General features: G+C 41.4%; 1 protein-coding gene across 5 annotated transcripts in view; it reads right to left on the bottom strand.

Annotated features, from left to right (window-relative positions):
• Positions 1–15,359, bottom strand: part of SIPA1L2 (signal induced proliferation associated 1 like 2) — a 129,029-nt gene extending 113,670 nt beyond the window's left edge. For 4 of the 5 annotated variants that reach the window (XM_072330964.1, XM_072330963.1, XM_072330962.1 and 1 more), the window contains exon 1: positions 15,224–15,359. The gene's annotated coding sequence lies outside the window, so the exon portion shown is untranslated. Of the gene's footprint in view, positions 1–9,452; positions 9,521–15,223 lie in introns of those variants that run through there. The other variant, XM_072330961.1, reaches the window with a different exon arrangement.
• Positions 15,360–16,409: the final 1,050 nt, after the last annotated feature.

Below are 16,409 nucleotides of genomic sequence, written 5' to 3' on the forward strand. Positions count from 1 at the left end.
CACTGAGTTAGGAACAAACAAACAAGACCAGTATCTTTGTGTTCTATAGACTGACTTTCCCTCAAACTGAGGAGAGAGAAAAACATTCAAGTCTAACTAGCATGAAAGGACAGAGTAGAAACCATTGTCTATTAATGAAAAAAAAAAAAAAAAAAAAAAAAAAAAAACCACAAAAAAAAAAAACACCTGCATCACAGGAAAGAATTCAAAACCAACAAGAAATCTCACTCTGCTCTGAATTTCCTTAGATAAGATACTGTACTATTCCCATACAAGACACTGCAAGATAAGTAATCTCATTCATTTGCCAGAAGTCAATGAGTAACTTGTGCTTTTGGCCTAATGTGGGGCTGAAAGCATGTCCCCTTGCAGAAGTAAAAATGAAACCTTACAGGCATGAGCAGCCAGGAAGCAAATCTGGGTATACGCTTTCCAAGGAGGTATGAACTGAGAGTCAGCCATCTTTCAATAGGATGTACGTTCTGCCTCCAGCCTCTGGTTAGAGGAACAACACACTCTGCCCCTCTGGGTACAGTAACATTTCCAGGGTTAGAGTGAACTATGCTGGTGCTCCACAGGCCTACACTTAATAAACAAAGAAAAGTGATTTTGTTATTCCACAAGTGGATAATGGCAGTCAATAGAAGGGTGTAGGAGGCAGAACAGAGCATGGAGTAAAGGCCATGAAGAGCTTTATTGTACAAGGAAAGATTATGTGGGAGAAGAAAAGTATTAGAGTGGAAATGATGTTATTGTATTTAAGAAAAAAAAAATGTGTTCTAAACAGAATTTTTCTTAATCTATTGCCAAAAAGGTTGAAGGTCATAAACATTTAATTAAAAGCTGAAGTTTGATGTTCCATAACATCTCACAACTGCAAGGTCTTACTGCGGTCAGTTCAACTGTAAGAGTTTTTATATTGTTGCTATAAATCATCTGAGCTACCGGTAATTAGTTGCAATTTTGTTTCAGCGTTTTTGAAGCCACTGTTTCCAAAAGGCTCAGTACAATAGTTACTATCAGTTTATTCCCAAGTAAGTAATCCCATTAGGATTTGAGCTGACTTTGAATTACTAGTTTCTTGGGGGGAGGGTAGAAGCAAACCTAAGAGCAAAAACACTATGGTTAAATAAAACAATTTGAAAGCAAAATAAAGCAAGTGTGTGCCAAAGTTCCTGCTTCAAAGAGGAGGTGAAGAAAAGAGTTTCCTGGGGAATAATTGGAAAGTATAGGTCTGACTGACAGCTATTTCCTTAAGTCATCAATAGCTGAACAGAAGGACACAGTTCTACCCCATAACTTCCACCCAACCATTCTCTACCTTTTCTCCTTAACCAAAACTTTCCAATAAATGAAAATTTCTTCAAATTCCATCATACATCCTGATCTCCAGAATTTCAAACTCATACACAAAGGTAGGGGGGTGGGCAAAAGAAATAGTAACACAAAAAGACACTGTTGGAAATAACAACAATTAATGGCTAAAGTGAGCATGTGGATGCATGGTGGTGGGTAGACATACGTTCTGAAAAGTTCTAAGTACCTTAAAACACATTTGGTATCTGATCAAACATTATAGTTCTCTTGCAATGTTCTAAGAAAGACTACTGGTAGATTAGGACCTCTCTCAAACTTGTACAATGGAAGCTAAAAATATATAACTTATTAGATATAATTCCAAAACAAAGCATAAAGAAAATCCACTTTTCCATTGTTAAAATGCTCATACATCTGAGGTCTTGCCTTCAATGTATTTCCATAATTCTTTTTGAAGTTCAAGTGAATGGCATGCAATTGCTCCAAGAGCCCACTCCAGTAGTAACCCTTCCTTCAACACTGGCAAATCCTGAAGGACAACAGTCCTAACCTTGAAAGAGCAGAAGTGACATGATGTGGCAGTTTGAAAAAAAAAAAACAAAACAAAAGAAAGCAGTTTTTATTAAGTAAAATGCTGAATTAGCAGAGGTACCCTCCAAATCTTTAATTATATTTTGGCACATCTTAACAGTCACTTCCATTTCAACAGAACACATAAGATGATCATTATTTCCACAGGTTTTATCTGCTTTTGTCACAGTTTTTTGTTTAGTTTTTTAAATTTTAAGAAAAAAATTAAATGGTGAGAAAAATCTACTATACTTAACACTGAAACAACATTATTTTAGGTTAGATTTTCCTACTACATCACATATATATGATTTGCTATACCGGTCTGAAAAGTGCATCAGCTCATTTAGAGCAATGCCTTAAGGCCAGGAAGCCATAACAGCACTGAATGGTATCTAGCTGTATCAAGAGCAGGAATCCCTTCCTCATCTCCAGAAAAAGTCCACAGTAAAAAAAGTAGATCACTTTATTATCCATGATCATATAATTATGTCGGTAGACACGAAATTGTAACAATTTTCAGTCCATCCTGAGTATTTGATTTTGTCCTCTTGGAACAACAAAGTAGGGGATAGACCACAAATATTAAGTCTTCTGATGTCACTTTAGTCATTAGACTTTTGGCAATGCAGCACCATTCTACTCAAGATCCAATAACAGGGCACAAATTGCTTTAACAGTTTTGAACAGTTGGCATGAAAGCCTCACTTAGCAAAACCTGTTTCCAAAATGCTCAACACTTTGGCTTCTCTGTATTTCCACTTCTACTTTTTTTCTGATTGATATTTTTCTTCATATCTGGAGCAGATGAAAGAAAATAACAAGTTACCTACAACACTGCACTACTCTTTCACAATGCGCTTGTAAGAAATAAATAATAAAGAACATAGATTTTTCAGGATATCCACCAGGAGAGAAAACTGACCCTTGAGGTTGGAGAAGCAGTTACTTAAGGACAACAGTTTGCTCATCACAAATACAGAGAGGAAAAAAGTTAGACTTGAAGACTAGTATAACCAATAAAACAAAGTCTATCACCAAAAGCTTAATCAGATATCATCAGGAAACTTTAACAAATTACTATTTTTTTACAACAATTCCATATGTTCTATGAACTTCAGTAGAACTGAACGATGATTCAAGTTAAAATGAACAACCACAAACAAAATCAGTACAGAGATCAATATAAAGCAAATATAGGAAGCCACATGCTTATTTTGGTGTTTGTAACAAAAACACTGGTACATAATCAGCTATGCGAATGTGAGTCAACCTACCACAGCAAGCAAAAGCAAGAAAAAAAAAAGCACTCAGGAAAAAAAACACTACTATATAGACATCTGATTTCTCTGGTTAGTAATTTAGAAGACAGACATACTGCCTTAATGAGGAGAAAAACAAAGACAAATGAGGAGAGGGTTGGCTTAGGGGACACCTTTCCCCCACACGCACTCTAAACCTCACACTGAAACTGAAAAACAAAAACACAAAGCAAAACTTAAAAACAAACAGTGCCACACAACCGAAGAGCAAAGTAGCATGCCATACTGCTACTACTGTATTTTAAACTACTGTACTGTCACTATCCTATATGTATGCCATATGGTTTGCATACATTGATACATTCATGAATACTACTGCTTCAGCTTTGATCCTGTGAGCTCTGCAAAGCAACATGATTTCCCTACATCAACTCATCAGTGGAATTAAAATAAAACCAAGAAGACTGTTCATACAACCTGGGACAAAGAAAGTACCTGGCACAGTGGCATACTGAAAACAGTACAAGAGAAAATACACCATCCTGAAAAATGCTAGAAATAAAATAGCTCATTAGATGTAGCCAAATGTCAATAATGAACTAAGACTGGCTTCATACTTTCAATAATGGCCTTGACACTAAGTGGAAGTTACTCATGAAATCTGAATATAACACAGTTGGAAAGCAGCCACACTGTGAAGGAAGGTGAAAATGTTACTAAGAAGAACAAAGTGAGATCTGCGGAATAATTTCATTTCACTTTTGCATGCAAAGTTTTTCATTGAAGAATGAAAGGAGAATTTTTCAGTCTGATAGCTCATCAGAACACCAGAAAGCATAACCATGACATTGTACTCAACAAGAACACAAAACTGCACAATATTTCCAGTAGAAATCATGCTTCAGTGCCACCTTATTTGCCACAGATATTTCTTCATATAATACAGCTTAAATTCCTCTTAGGCATAACAGAAAATAAAAAACCTGAAAAGGACTTGGGCATACTTGTGGATAGCAAGCTAGACATGAGTTAGTAATGTGCCCATACTACAAAAAGCCAACCATATCCTGGGATGCATCAAAAGAAGCGTGGCCAGCAGGGTGAGGGAGGTGATCCTGCCCCCCTGCTCTGTACAGGTAAGGTCTCAACTGGAGTACTGCACTGAGATGTGGAGTCCTCAGTATAGGTGAGACATGGACCTACTGGAGCACATGCAAAGGGCTGCCACAAAAACATTCCAAAGGATGGAACACCCTTCCTATGAGGACAGGCTGAGAGAGCTGGAGCTGTTCAGCCCAGAGAAGAGAAGGCTCCAAGGAGACCTGATAGCCTTTCAGTATCTAAAGGGGACTATGAGAAAGAAGAGGACAGACACTTTAGCAGAGACTGTTGTGACAGGACAAGGGAAAATCATTTCAAACCAAAAGAAGGGAGAATTAGATTAGGCAGAAGTTTGTGTTTTCTTTTTTTTTCTCCTCATTTTTTACAATAAGGGTGATGAGGCACTGGGACAAGCAGTCCAGACAGGCAGTGGATACCCCATCCTTGGAGACATCCAACATCAGGCTGGACAGGGCTCTGAACACCATGATCAAGCTGTGGGTATACCAATTCATCGAAGGGGAGTTGGACTAGGTGACCTTTGCAGACAATTTCTGAGAACAGAACCTTCAATCTCAGCATATCATTCACATACAGCTCAGAAAAAAAAAATTCTAGTCCTCAGTAAAGGAAGTCCTTGGAACAACCTTCTATGACACATGAGATCAGAAAAGGAAAAAAAAACCAACACAAAAAACACCACAACACAGGCAATATCAGCGAACCAAAACTGAAAGGAACTGGTTTATTAAAGAGATCAATGATCCAGTTGTTTAATAAAGTAATAAAATTAATACTGATGCAAATACTTGAGTTTGGGATAAAGGAAGTTCCAGGCAAGGCCTGCCCATCTGCACTTATCATCAGCCCTAAAATTCAACAATTTTTGAGATCTTACAATTTTATCAAACTAAAGTTTCGATTCCTTTTGTTGAAAATGTGACTCAAAAGGACATAAAGCTGAGTTTCTCCACATCCTTTCCAGAAAGTGGACAAAATTCCTTCCCATCTTAAGGAAAACCTCATCAGCAGTGAATCTGTAACCTTCTGCCAACTGAGAAGCACTATCAGGATTATCTCAACATAAAGGAGATTTACACTAAAGGAAATTCTTTCCATTCCCTTTCCTGTTTGTTTTGCTTAAATCATCACACATTTACATTCTCTTTCATAATGAAGCTAAATGTTATATAAATTCTTGATGGTTTTTAAAAAACTCAAGCATACAAATACCCAAACAGTTCTAAAGGTCTATTTCATGCGTTGGTAAGCACAGAAATATTTTAAAGTAAACTACTGTGGAGTTGGATGAGCAAGAACAGAAATCGACTCAATCTTCTGAGGTACTCCTGGCTTTTCTTTATGGTTAATGAACCTAAGAGGTAAGACTAAAGGTAAGAAGAAACAGGTAGCAGCTGCTTTCAGAGCTGAACGCTTTATTTTGGATTTTTAAACTCTGATTTATCACACCATTTTCGAAAAGAAGTGCAGATAACTTCAGTATAGATTATTAGAAGTTTGACAATAATAAAAGCAGTAATCAACACAAGAGAGATATAAATTCAGCTTAACAGGCTAAGAGCCAATTTCAAAATCAGACTGTCCTGCTCTTTAACAGTAAAACAATCTTTTTGGAAGAAATCCAATCGAGTAGTTCAACAGATGTTCACACATTCAAATTCTAGTACTGCTAATCATGTTTTAGAATTCAGTGACAAGGTTAGCAACATATATCTGAAGCAAAACCTGGTATGACGCCATTGTCTTTAAATGCCTATTCTTTTGTTATGGATTACAGCTATAAAATATTTCATCTGCCAATAATTTCTTTGGGAATTTTTGTCAATTGGTTTAAACAAAGAACCTACAATGTAAATCCAAAAGACTTTTTCTTAGGCTTAAATAATAATCTTTCCAATATCATAACAGAGGAATACTCTGTACTGCAATAGATGAAGCACAAACACAATATCACTATATTGATAATCAATCACATATTGAACGTCAACTACAATTCTCAATTATCAGGCCAACTATCATCAATGAATGTGGTATTATATGGAATAACTCACATTAGAATGCACTTTGGCACATCATCGAATTCAACTGCCTGCTCAAAGCACTGAATTCACACCGGTATTTTGTAGCTGAGAATTTACTCTTTCAAGTAGTGTTATTGTGCTCAAAGTATCCATTGTGGTTTCCACAGAAATAAAATAGGAGGCATTACTTTCAGAGCAATCTGCATGGTAAGTCTCACAGAACACAGGCACGTTGACTCCTGTCCTCAGCAAACCTATTTCCCAGGCAGGCAGCCCCCAGCATGTACTATTGCAAGAGATTCTACAACCCCCACCCCAGACATACGACCTTACATTTATCCTTGTTGAAGGCCACAATGTTTATTATAGGCCATTCCTCCAGCCTTCCTAAGTCATATAGCACTGTTCTTGACCACATCAACAACTTCTATAATGAGATGTCACATTCTAATTTGATGAGGACAGGTTTAATTTCCTCTTCTATGTCACTGATAAGGGTAGTAAACAAGACAGACCCCCAACCACTTATAACTGGTCTCTGGGCAAAGTATGAACTGATTGTAAACTTTTTGAGCCTGACAATCCAGCCACTTTTTTCATTCCTCTAATCCTCCCATTGGAAAGATAACACTGCAACTTGATTATACAGATGCTTTGAAATCATGCTAAAAGCCTGGATTAGAACCAAGACAGATGATGAACAAACTGCCATAAGCACTATTAAATCCTAGCTAATAGGATATATTGTTTAAGCAACATGCAGAAAGATCACAAGCTTATCAATAAGCCACATGTAAAAGATACTCAAGGACTTTACAAAGGGCTACCTAATGATTGCTTAAGTTTTTAAAAACACAACAAATAAACAATTGCAATAGATTACTTCCTCGTAACAAAGAGGACACAGATAAAGAAGAATCTGTTTATACATAAAACAGAAAAGATTTGAATTTTAGCATCTCTAGATCTAGTCCATGGAAAGAGACACTAATTTCACCACCAAAGCAAGAAAACTCAAATGTGGTATCCCCTTTATACATGAATTATGCAATGCAAAAGACTTCATGCTGTAACAAAGTATGCAGAAATACTAAAACAGAAGTTATTATTTAATCAATATAAATTATTAGACTTTCATACACAAATGCAACAAATACGTTGACATCTACTTGGATTTCCAGCTGAGTGAGTTTTCATGGTGACCCAAAGGTGACTTGCAGGGAGTCCATGAAGAACAGTTTGGTTTCCGGCAGGTTTTTTTTCTTAGTTGTTGTGTTGGTCTATTTTTCCCCCAACCATATAATCTCATATTAAGTCACAGTGAGGAGGATCTAACATATTTGACACACATATTATTTCTTTTCCCACAGCTATCCCTGGAGCTGTCACAAACAAGTATCATACTGAAAGATGTGGCTGAGACAGCTGGTAAAGAAAGGAATTGGCTCAGGAGATGCTTAAGTTGCAGTTTTAAACACCTCTGACCGACAGGCATCCTGAATGTAGGCAAATGAGCAAATGCTAACACTGCTGAGTACAGTCTACATAAGGAAAAGGAAAACATGACATCCAACATCTACTACCTAGGAGAAAATAATATTACTATGCATATATGCAAATTGCAAATGTTCTGTTTTAGCATGCAGCCACTGCATTTTCATAGAGCAAGGCAGATATTCAGTTAACTGCTTGTGCATACAGAGATACAGTTTGCATGCACGTTACCAGGCACAACAGCACACTCCCATAATTGACAGTACAGTGCTACATATTTAACAGTACTTAAAAAGCACAACAGTAAAATTAAAATAAGGAATACTATGAATTTTCATATCTGTTTGCTGCAGGGCAGTATGATGTAAAAGAATGGTCAGGTATTTCTAACAATTATTTTTACAAGGAAACAAGCTTTATCCAATCGTACAGTCAGACTCTTCCCTCTGCCCCAGTAATTTTTGAGCCTGTAGTTTGATTCGGCAAGATTTGATAGAAAAGATCAAGGGTAATTATACTTACAGAAACTTCATTAGTGAAAGTTACATAACCACAGAGAAAAAGCACAAAGCATCCCCTGAGTGAGAGAAGCACTGACATTAGCAAAATTATCAAATCTCAGAAACTCACAGGCTAATGAAGCAATGCTTGACCTTCATTCAGAAGTCTCCACTGATGATAATGATTTTTCATGGAACCAGGCTAAGAGGTTACCAAAAGTTCAGGCTCCCAGCAAGTCCCTCTAATCTACACCAGTAGCAACCTCAACTCACCTACAAAACACTGTTGGAGCTCAACAGATATTTGCTTGTCTGTTTTGGTGTAGCACTCTGAATGACCACCTTCACAGCTCTTAACCAATCCAGATAATCTCATCTCTCTCATCTCTTCCCCTTCACAAACTGGTTAAATTCTCCACTTGAAGAAAAGGGGAAATAAGCCTGTTCTCACGTTGCTATGGATTACAACGAGCACTGTGTTTACCCCGCCTAGTCTCATCATCTTTAAATAGATGAATTTGGAATGGCTTCCTAAGCAAACAAGGCTGCGCAACTGAAAGAAATATACAAATATACTATGAAAGTCACAGAGTAGCCGTCAAACTGAGAGGAGGAAGAAAAGCACCTCCAGACTAGGTCAAGTAAGGGAGACAACATCTGAGCATTCACAGGTTTATCCCAATAGTTTCTGATTCTGTTCAGCAGTTTCTCCAACTGTTTATATATCTTTATCAGTTTACTCTGTGAATAAATTGTTGTTTCAATTGGCCAAAAAAGGAATTTGCAGTAAAATATTACTGTTCTGACAAAGGATTTTTGCTATTCGGACATCATTTAATTGACTTATATAGATCAACCCAGATTGAAGACTTAGAGGATCAGACTAAGGGATATCTTTATATCAGCAGTACAAATGCAACTATGGAAGTGTCAAAACAAATCCCACGTGTTAGCACATTTTAAGATTTGAAAAGATTAAATCCACAGTTATTTGAAAGCCTTCTTCATATAACTGTTCCAGCTGAACATCTCAGTAAGTTTCCTGGCCTTAAACACGCTGTAGCAATTGGACAGATTAACACGGAGGAAAGGCAATACAGGAATGTAACAGTTAAGGGACCTGTGTAGATAAGATGGTATTTCACAGGAAAAATAAAGGTGCTCACCTATCTCTGAAGACCTAGACTTGTAGAAAGGACTCCACAATAGAGGGATCTCCAACTAGATATCCTTCCCCAGTGGCAGTCAGCCCTGAAATGAGTTCTAAGAGAGGTACAGCCAGGCTCCACCCCTTCCACTCAGACAGCTGAATTGCTTTCACCTGTGCTCCCAGGGCTGACCAGGTCCTTTCCCCAGGTGCTCAATCAGTGGTTCAGGCAGTGACTCAACAGTTACCATACACACACTAATAACCTTTAAGTTATTTCAGCCAAAATTACTGCCACTCTTGCACTGCACAGAAGTACCTTTCAGTCGTTCAGCTTGCCACATCTCATTTGCTGTATAATGAGATTAGTGGCCATTCAAAATGGCAACACTAAAACAGTGATTGTATAGTTTCTCGTGGAGCACCATTTGCATACCATGTTTTTGTGAAATATACAATGAAGTAAACTAACAAAAATTCCCAATGGTTTCACTTGTTAGCTTTCTAGTGTCAAACAAGTGCATGCTGATGTAAACTAATTCCTACCTTGTCTCAGCTCATATCACAGGTTCCATACTGCCAAACATAAAACGCTTTTCTCTGGGATTCAGATGGAAGAGAACAGAAGAGTAATGACAATACTGCTGAGAAAATAGGCTATGGGTGTATAAATACAATGGGTTGTTTTGCATCAGTCCAATGAATGAAATTGTTCTCACACTGGGTTTGCATTCATCATCAATTAGAATTTTTACATGACAAACCCAGAGCATCCTGCTGAACCCAAATCACAGCTGGCAATCCTTGCATGGCAACACAACCACTCTTTGAAACAGCTCCCTTCATTGCTACAGAGGGGAAAAAAGACACACAACATACTAGGAACAAAAATAATAAGCTGTTGTCCTGACAACCTCACAAAGGCTTAGTTTACTACAGCAGAGCAGTGAGATAACCTGATCACCTTAAGCTGCTCCTAATTCTTCTAGAGCAGCTGGCCACTACAATAAATAAGAGATGTATGCTTGCATACACACTATATACGATATCACATTATGAATGAGGATGTATGCATACACAAAGACACATTGTTCCCACTTTTTTCCCCCTACTTTATGTCACACACATTTAAGAGTGAATTCTCATTGCAATACATGTCAAGTATTCATTTTTCAGTGCTGAGAGCCTAGAAAAATACTTAAAGAACATCCAAGGAAACAAAATCCTTCAGTATCTAAAACTAGGAAATAATTGGCTTTGAACTGAAAACCACAAATGAAAATAATCAGAGAGGAAGAACGTGTGATTAGCTCTTAGATGAATAAATAAACAAACAAACAAGCAAAAGAAAAACCAACAATAAGGAAAAAAAGACCACAGAATAAAATATCCTATCTTTCACAAATGCCTCCTCCACAAAATGTAAGAGACAGAGAAAGAGAACACTCATTTGCAATGACAGTTTTGCTAACTGTGCATTAATTGCAGAATTCATTTCTACTCCCCCAATGAAAAAAAAAGCAGCAAGGATTTTAATACTCAGTGCATTTATAACATCTACAGAAAGCTGTGTTCTCTTCTTACTCCCCTTTATGTTCTTATCCCCTTTGCTTGCCACTTAATTCTCATAACCTTTAACAACTTATCAGATGTGATGGGAATAAGTGTGAAAATCCAAGATGAAGGACAAAACAGGGGTAACCAAACAGTAGTTCAGAATTTCCTTTCCCTCTCATACATACAGAATAAGCGAGTGCCCAAAGAAAAATCAAAAATCCCAAACCAAAGGAAAACAGCTTCATAGGCTGTATAAAATACGGGCTGGTGAACCAAAAGAGAAATAGAAGCCCAGACTATTGGCTTGTATCAGAGCCGTATCTGTATTATGTATCCTTAATATAAATCCCATCAAACCCTTTTCATACCACTTAAGTCTGGGAAGTTATATTTTGAACTCCCGTGATTCAAAAACCTACCTAGAAGATGAGGCTGCAGAAAGCATCATCACAGTCGATAGTTACCGTGTCAGTGAGAAGTCAGGGGGCAACAGGGAGCGAAGGGAGAGGGGGAAGAATGAAGGAATGGCAAACGCTATGGGAGGATTATACAAATGTCTGCAAAGCTGGATATGTCACACTGCAGGATGCAGGGCAACAAATGAAGACATTATGTAAGAAAAGAATCAGAGTCAATAGCAGAACTCCAAGTCTTGTGCTCAGAATTTCATTTAAGCATCTGAATTCACAGAGCAGCTGAGGGGGAGGGGATGTCAGAAAAACTTCAGCTACTGCCACCTTCCTAGCTACTACAGCACAGCTTGATACCTCTCCTTCAGGGCTTGCTAGATTCCCTTATTTCCAAGAGATTCCCTCCTCCCACTACAGCATCTTTCTTCATTACATCTCTTAGTCCTAAACAAATAAACAGAATTATTCTTAAGCAAGTACAGGCCATTTTCTTCAAGAATACAGAACTCCCCAGATAACAGTAACCAAAACAATGCCCACTTCCTTTCAAACACCTACTATTCTTAAAACGTTTCACGACAGATCCAAGAAGGCTGTTTGCTGCTGGGTTCGAAAAGATGGAGCAGCTGCTGATTACATTCATTACACATTCAGGAGATTAATTCATACCAAGTCCAAGCATTCCTTAAAAAGAATAAAAATTCAAGTCATATGGCATCACTGCTGAGTGCTATGAAGAATTTAGGGTTTTCTTAACACAGTCTGTATTAAAAATAATTAGTGTTTCTTTAATAGAGAAGTATGTTTAGCACTTTTCTATCTACTGAATGCAAATTGCACAATTAAAGCTTGGCACTGGATTCTCAGATTGGTAGACAGTTATTACAGTATTTGCCCAAAATTGTACAAACAACACAAAAACAAAAAACAGGGCAGAAAAATACTGAGGTGCACCTAAAGCCTAAACTTTCTGAACCACTCAGATTTATAAGAGGATGAAATACCTCTTAAAATTAAAGAGAGGAAGTGATACTTGTCTTAACTTTGCAGGATGTTTTAAAGATTGAATGCAAATGATGCTGCTTAGGGTACTGGTATTCTTTTACTGTACATATAGCACCACAATAAATAGTCAGCCATCTCCTCTTTGCTCCTCTGCTTCACAGTGCAGCTTGCCCAAACAACCATTCAAGCTTGAGCACAAAGGGAATATGGAAGTAAAACATTTTAAAGCAAAAACTGCAGTGAAAGAGAAAGGAACATTCATCAAACCATGACTTCATTTCAAGCTGTCAGTATGGCCACTGTTAGGTAATCTTGGGTGACTAATGTGAGAAACAAGATAACCCAGCTCCCCACCCTCCTTCCACAACCAGGAACTTGCAACGTTAATAAGAAAATGCAAGATACACTTCTCACTCCTTATTACCAAACTGTAACAGCAATAAAAAGCATGAACCTACTGGTAATATTTTAACAGCCAGCCAACTAAATGTAATTTTAGTCCCAGTTAAGGCAAGGAGCAAATACATTCTCGTGCTGACAGGACTGCTGCTCTGCACATAACAGTCTTAGGGGCAATGCCTGACTACCACATCCAACATGAAGCTGACGGTGATGAAAGAACTGCCTCAGTTCACTTGTAAGGGTCATCAGGCAGAAAAGAGGCTTTGCCTGTGTGACCACTGCTTTGCTTAGTTCCTCGTTTCACTCAGCATCTGCAAGAACATTTCACAATGCACCTGGGTAACAGTGCTTGTCAGTAAGTGCCCACAAGAAAGACTGAATTATCTTCCTCTTATGACAACAAAACAGAAACCTTAAAGAACAGTCTGACTGGCACAGTAAGCAAATGCCAGCTGGAAACATATAAATAACGAGCTTTCATTTAGCTCTAGGTTTCACATCATACCCTTGGCATATACAAATGACACCTTTAATTGATCCAACATGATTGGTGAAACAGCCTGGCATCCTTACAAGTAGATACTCCTTCTTGTTACATCTAAAGTGCCGCATGACCTGGTAAGCTACCCCAATGGACTTGCCAAACCAAGACAATACATTCAGAGCCTTCCCCGTGTTCTTGTTTTATATGAATGCCACATAAATTATAAATAAACTATTGTGGAGCTTAAGTGATGTTTAAATATCCCTAACGCATCATCGCTCCTGATGATTTAAACATTTTTGCATTAATAATGAAACACACTTCAAAGATCAAATGTAAGATTCGAGTATTTCAGAGGTGGTAGCAAAGAGACAAACAGAGAGGAAATGCTGGACTGCACTGACAACAGGCATAGCTTTGGAAAGACTGAAGAACAAGATGAACAGAGCATCAGGCCTACGCATTCCTATCCCCAACAGGCTGCGATGCATCGTGTTCCTGAATCCAGCTCTATAATAAACTGTCTAAAGCAGTTACGGATAGGATCCGGAGAAAAAATTAGCTGACAAATATACCGTGGTCCTTGAAATGCAGTCCAACTAAGTAATAACCAAGACTAAATCAGTGCTGCTTTCGATTTTCAAACAACCTTTCCTATCCAGCTGCCCTCCTTTAAAGAAATGTAAATATTGTTCAGAACTATCTTCCAACTAAACAAACTTCCTTTAGCAGTTGGTAGCAGCACGTAGAAAATAATACCTAGAAACACGAAGACAAGCTGGTCAGATCGCTGAATGATGTCAGCCAGTAAGCAAACTAAATTCTGCTCTGCTCCCATCAGCGCCGAACTGATGTAGGAGACAGTTTACTATTCACACGAAGGAACAAAATAGACAAAAACAGAAATAGTAGGCTGCAGAAACAGATTACACGCTTCCCTTCCCTGTGGGATATCTGATATAAGAAAGCCATCTAGCGTTAACTCGTAGAAGTGAAAGCCGCACACAAAAGAGCTTGGGAAAATTAACGTAAGCAATTCTCTGTTAACTTCTAGTTTTCACGATGCAGAAAACCCAAACTCATTTCCCTAGCGAAGCCGGACCGAAAGCAAACATTAGAGCCATGTGCGCATTAAAGCGACCCGGCACCCATCCGCCTCCCTGCCCCGCTCCGTGACCGCTAACAACCACATCTGACGTTTGGCAACTTCAGAGTTGTCTTTGTCAGGAGCGCTGCCTCCACACCCGCACCGACACGCAGCCTCCAGAGTGACAGGGCCGAAAGAACAGATCCGCGCCAAGTCCATCCCGAGGGGCTGTCACGTAACGAACCGAGGCGGCGAGTCGGGAGATGCGGCACCCACCCTCGAGGAGTACACGGCAACAAAGAGTGCCGAAGGATACCGACTGAAACGCAGGTTGAGCCTCGTATGCGGTAAATAAGTAAAAAGCACGAAATCCACTTCGGGAAGCAGCAAGGGCTGCACAGCCTCCCTCCGCTCTCCCCGACGCGAGGTGCCCCCCGCACCGCAGCTCCGCTCCGAGCAGCGGCCGGCCCCGGAGCCGAGCCCTCCGAGCAAACTAACTCCGTGGTTGCCACGATCCCTTCAGCGGGCTTCGAAGCTCGGAGCCCCGTGCCGGAACAGAGCTGCTCCCAGCGGGGCACGACAGCCTCAAAGCTCTCATCCCCGCGCCGCTCTCCGGGCTCTATGGATGTGGAGGATCGCGGCGCAGCTCGGAAAGCGAGCGGTCCCCTTGAGCGCCACGCCGGACCGCTGCCGCCCTTCGGCCCGAAGAGCCCGGAGAAAGCGGAGCTCCGTCGCGCACAGCACGGCGGCCCCCCCGAGGCACCCGGCGGGGAGAAGCGTTCCCGTGTCCCCGGAGATCCTCCCCCGGGCGCCTCGTCCGCGGCCGGCTCCGCTCCCTCCCTTACCTGCAGCCGCTGCTGCCCACGCTCCAGCCGCGGGACCCCCATCGCCCACGCGGGCTCCGCCGCCCCCTCGCCGCTCCCCCCTCTCGGCCCGTCCCTCGGGGCGCGGAGCCGCAAACAGAAACAGCCGGAGGGTGACCGCTGGGATCCCGCGCGCAGCCGCTCCACCTCCAGTCGCCGCCCGCTCCGTCGCGCTCTGCCCGGCGCTGCCTCCCGAGTGCTCTCCGCCGCCGGACGGGAGGGGAGGCGGAGGGAGGGGCGGGAGCAGCCCCGCTCACGCCCGCTCCCTCCGTCCCCCGCACGCACTCGAGCCCCGCCCCCCGCCGGCCCCGCCTTCCATTGGCTCCGCCGGCTCGGTCCCGGGGGAGCCCTAACTCCCCATTGGCCGCTCACGCTGTCGCGCAATCGAACAGCCGGGCCCCGCCCCACGGCGTGCCGGCCGCCTCCTGCCCCCGGCGGGGGTCGCGGGGCGTTTTGGCGTTGGGTTGGGCTGGGCTGACCGGCAGCGCGCAACAGGTGGGGCGGAGGGAAGGAGCGCCGGAGTTTGCCTGCCAAATGAACCTCGGCCGGGCACCCGCGTTTTCCTCCCCCTCCTCCACGCATTCTGGTAGGCAAACCGAAGTCTGCTCTGGGGATTTGAATTTCCCTATTCCGATTCTGCGGCCAGTTCTGCAAGAAGCCGTGCACGAGGAAGCTGCAAAACATTAGATACTATCAGCACCGACTCGCTTCCATCTTCTTCCAGCTACATCACTGGAAATAAGGGCTGCTCCGACAGAACCCAACAGGACTATCCGCGGCTGTTTCTTAGCCCTCCTGCTCGTTCCCCCTCCACCCGCACCCACCTCTCACACACAGGTGCTGTTCTGGTTGCACCGGTTGGTGCAGTGCAGGCGGCCGGCTGCCTGCTGCCGTGCAATGCTGCTCTGCTGCCCCACAAGCTTGTCCTCACTGCCCATCCCGTGCTGGAAGCTGGGGAAGGTTTTAATAGAAATGAACTGCCAAGTGTACGCCAAACATCCGAGGCATCGAGGACAAGATGCATTTCAGGTGATAAGGAGAAGTGTTTTACTGTAAGGGTGCTGAGGCACTGACACAGGTTGCCCAAAGAGGCAGTGGATGTCCTAAACCTGCAGGCACTCAGGGTCAGGCTGGACGGGGCTCTGAGCAACCTGACTGAGCTGCAGGG

Source organism: Excalfactoria chinensis, chromosome 3, assembly GCF_039878825.1.
Source record: "Excalfactoria chinensis isolate bCotChi1 chromosome 3, bCotChi1.hap2, whole genome shotgun sequence".
NCBI classification, from domain to species: Eukaryota; Metazoa; Chordata; class Aves; order Galliformes; family Phasianidae; genus Excalfactoria; species Excalfactoria chinensis.